The sequence below is a fragment of the Cicer arietinum genome, chromosome 5 (genome assembly GCF_000331145.2).
Source record: "Cicer arietinum cultivar CDC Frontier isolate Library 1 chromosome 5, Cicar.CDCFrontier_v2.0, whole genome shotgun sequence".
Classification (NCBI taxonomy): Eukaryota; Viridiplantae; Streptophyta; class Magnoliopsida; order Fabales; family Fabaceae; genus Cicer; species Cicer arietinum.
Window position 1 is genome coordinate 38,212,345 of NC_021164.2, and position 4,822 is coordinate 38,217,166.

The window sequence follows — 4,822 nt, forward strand, 5'->3', positions numbered from 1 at the left end:
ACATCACAAAGTAAAACTGATTGAAACAAATCGATTGGGAAATCGATTGGGTAAGTCACAGGGACAATCCATTTACTAGGCTAATCGATTGGCAAATCGATTGCTTAGATAATATCTCAAAAGTAACATGATCTGTGACAAACACAATCGATTGGACAATCTATTGTGAGAATTTCAATCATGTTAAGTTTGGTATCAATCGATTGAGAAATCGATTGAACTAAACAACTAGTAAGAACTTTTCAGAAAAATACTACCAAATCGATTGGCACTCCGATTAACATGAAATTAGCTAAGTTCCTATTTTAAACACAATCGATTGGCAAATCGATTGACACAAATATTTGAAATCACAGGGAACTCTCAGTTCGTGGTCAAATCGATTATGTGTATTTTGTGAATCGATTATGTGACTTAGTAAATCGATTAAGTAATCGATTGGTGTGACTTTATTATTGGAACAAAACACCTGACATCGATTATGCAATCGATTCATATAAGTCTGCACATAATTTACTGAAAATTGTTTTTAAAAGAATCGATTGGGAAATCGACTGGTTTGTATAGTTTCAAGATTCAAGAAAAACAAGACTTGCGATAATCGATTGGAAAATCGATTAAGCCCGTTTTATAACTTTAATGAATCGATTGGTAAATCGATTTATTAGTTGTTTTTCAGAAACTATATAAACAGTTTTCAATCTTTTTCTCATTAACACATAACAATACTTGAATATACTTCAGAACACTGAAGAACTCTTAAGAACTTTTTGATCACATTCTGATATTGCTTATTCAGATCAAGACCAAAAGATTATCCATAATCATTAAGAGAGCTGAAAAAGAATTCTTGAGAGAAAAAGACAATGTTCTCACAAACATTCAAATGAACAACCAGATTCTTGTGAGATACATTGATAGAGATTGAAGACAAAATTTGTACTACTTTTATTTCTTTCTGTAAACAAAGTATTGTAAATAAACAACTGTGCAAAATCCAGTGGGAAAAACTGGTGGCGATCTTCTTGGATGAGAGGCCTCATCAAGAAGGAGCTGGACTTGATCTTGTGTGAGTCTGACGAGTGACTGCAAGGATCAAGGGGTTAAGCAATAGGAAAGATTTCGAGTTAGATAGATAAGTTTCGAGGAAACTGGATAAATCTATAAAAGAGTCTCATTTCTTTCTATTGAAGAAAAAGCTGAAATCTAGTTGGATTGTCTGGACTAGATGTAGGCTGTCATAGTGACAGCTGAACCAGGATAAACCTCGGTGCATTCTATCCCTTATCTTTTTACTTTTTATGTTTGATCTTGTATGCTATGTTATATTTCCGCTGCACATAAATCTGAATAAATCTTGCATCGTATGATTGATTGTATGTTCGATCCTGATTGTATGCTAGACGTATTTTGTTTTCTATATTGCTTTTATTTGTTAAATACTGTCATATTCTGTAATAACGAGGTCATAATAATCAACAAGACTCTCACATTACGGACGTTTTGGTTGAATTCATGAAGAATAACATAGTTTCAATTGAAAGATTTGAAAGTCAATGTGAGAGGTTATTTGAGCAAATGGTTAAGTTTGAGAAGATGGAGGAGAAGTTGAAGATTGAAGATAATTTCATTGTTGTGGTAGAAGAAGATAAGCAAGAGGAAAAGAGGAACAAGAAAAAGAAAAAAAAAAGAAGAGATTGATAAAGTTCGAGATTCAATCTATGCATTCTTTATCAATGTCCAATTGAGAAGGACATGGAAACAACATCTTTTATTTCTTAACTTCATGGAATTTCTACCAAACAAAAAGAAAAAGAAGGATGATGTGTTCTTCCTATCATATATGCCACCTTGACAGTAGTTGAGACGTCAAGCTCAAGACACTAAATGAGCGTTTATTGGGAGGCAACCCAATTTTATATCCTTTGCACCATATTTATTTATTGCATTTCAGATTTATTTTACTCCATTTAGTTCCAATTTTAGTCTCTAATTGCTAGTTCTTTTAGATTTGATGTTTGGTATGAGCAAGGAATCAAAAAGATGCGTTGAGAAGCGATTGTACCATTCCAAATGACAGAACACGCGCCCAAGCGCGCCTGAAGCATTGTTTCCAGGTGTTGCTACTGCCAACGCGCGCCTGAAGCGCGCCCAAGCGCGCCTAAAGCGCTTTTTCCAAACACTAGGAGGCATGTTTTATGCTGATCTATTTGCACCTCACCAGTATACTCGCGACCATAGGAACAAGAGCGGATGATCTAAACGAGAATCCTTGAACTACTAAACTAAGAGAAGTTTTATTTCCTTTTATTTTCTCTTACTATTGTTTGTCCTGTTTCTTTCCGTTTTCTCGTTTTCTTTGTTTAATGTTAGTGTATTGTGACTTTCTTTTCTTCATGTTTTTTTTTTCCTTTCACTAAATCTGTACTATGATGAAACAGTTGTACTGACTTGCACTTAATCTTAAAGTTTCTGTTTGTGATTTTGAAAGTTAAATTTCATTTCTTAGATTATGTTATTACTCAAGTCGACAACCCTTCTTAATGCACGCATTCTTGATTAGTAAATGGTTGTAGAAGGCTAATATGCCATCAATTTTTCAAAAATACAATTTTAACTTTTCAGAAGCATGTTGGCTTTATTTTGATTGTTCATACTCTCTCTTATTATCCTAGTTGTGAGCTTTTGAGCCTAAACACTTAAATTTTTTGTTGTGTGATTATCCAGACATGTATTATCCCTCGAGAGCTTGCACTAATTCTGACTTGCATCACTTGTAATTTATGCATACATTGAGGCAATTTTATTGGTCGTTTGAGCCTTTCTAACTACCCGATGAAAATTTTACCCTTTGCTAGCCCCTTTGAGCCTTGCCCTTTTATTTCGGTTACTAGCCACATTACAAGCCAAACACCTAACTTTAATTAAATCACCTTACTTGGAGTTAGGTAGAAAAAAATTCTTGTCTTGATAAAATTCTAAGTTTGGGGTTGCTAATGGGATATCAACTTTTTAAGTTTGGGGTGGTGATTCTCACAAAAAGAAAATTAAAAAAAAAGTAAAATCAATTTGTGTACTTTGGTAAATAATATCTTCTTGGTTCTTTTGTCAATGTTTGAGAATCTCAATAATGAAAAGGTGAAGAAAAAAAATGGTAGAATAAGGTGGAAATGTATGCCTAACTCCAAGTGGTAAAGCCTACTATCCTAAAATGTCTTACCCTTACCTAAGCCTCATTACAACCCGAAAGTCTTCCAAAAATGTATGTGTTTACTGCATTGTGATTGCTAACTAGAATTTTTTCAAGCCTATGGTAGCGTGATGCATGTTCTAGGATTTGAGTGATAAATTCATAACACTTTCTAAACACTTGATAGAAATTTTGGTGAGATTGTGTGAAGAGAGAGCTGAATTTGATGAATGAATGCCAAGGTGTACAAATCTTGTTATCTTTTTTTTAAAACAACCATAGAGCATGATAAATGTTTTGCAGTAGCAAAAACTTTGAAAATTGAGTTTGATTTAATTTGAGAAATTGAATTTAAGTGTGCATTTAACTGGACCAAATCTGAAATTAATTGTTGCTTGGGGACAAGCAATAGATTAAGTTTGGGGTTGTGATGACTCTTCATCATATGCATATTTTCCCACTATTTTAGTCTTATTTATCCTCAATCATTAATTAAATTAAGGATTTATTTGATATATTTTGTTGATTTTTGTTCTTTGAGTTAATAAAATGTTGTGTTTTATTTTGAGATTAAGTAGGAATTTTTCATAATTTTACATTGCGTTGTGTTTTAGTGCAGTGCTGAATTTTGGTGAGGAATCAACGTGACATATGTAGAGTATTTCAGCCATATCTGGAGTTGTAGATGTCCAATTGGAGTCAAAACAAGTGCAAATGAAAGCTAAGATCCATAGATACAACGTTCATAAAGACACCAGAACCAAATTCAGACTCGAAAGAGGAGCCAAATGCAATATACGCCGGACAGCAGATGCTTAGCGCTTGGAGCGCGCCCAAACGCACCTGAAGCGCTTTTTCCAGCATTTGCTACTGCCCAAACGCGCCTGGGGCACGCGACGCGCACCAGCAACCATAAAAACGCAGATTTTTACTGTTTTAGGGATCTTTTTGACTCTTGGAAAGTTGGGAGACTTGTGCCCTAGCATAGAAACTCAAAGACGACCGTTTCTAACATCATTGGAGCAGTTTTATCAAGAATCATCCATGAATCCTTCTTGTAATTCTTCTCTAATCTCTATCTCTTTTATCTCTGTCATGAGTAACTAAACACTATTTGTTAGGGATGAGTGCAAGATGAAACCCTTATTTTTATGATTTGATTTCTGGTTATATGAATGAGTTTATTGAATTATTTTTCTCATCTTTGTGCTTAATGCTTTTTATTGCTTGATCAACATTAAAATGTTCTACGATTTGTATTTTGAAACGGAAGTGGACTTTACGAATGCTTGAGATGAGAAATTCATGAATTTGTAGTCTAGACATAGGTGCAAGTCATGAAATCAATTAAATTAGTTGCAAAGCAATAATTTACAAGATAATTTCTATACGGTAATGCTTAATTCTAATCTTAAATCTACTAAGGAATTAGGGGTTACTTTGGAATTAAAGGTTCTGTCACTAAGACATTAGGGCAAGAATAATAAAGAGAATTCGGTAATAGTTCAATAAAGGAATTCAATAACTAGGATCAAATTAGACACCAAGGTTGGATTCAAAGTGAAACTCATCCCTAACATTTTTCTCATTATAAATGATCAATTTTATTACTGTTGTTAATTTCAAATATTA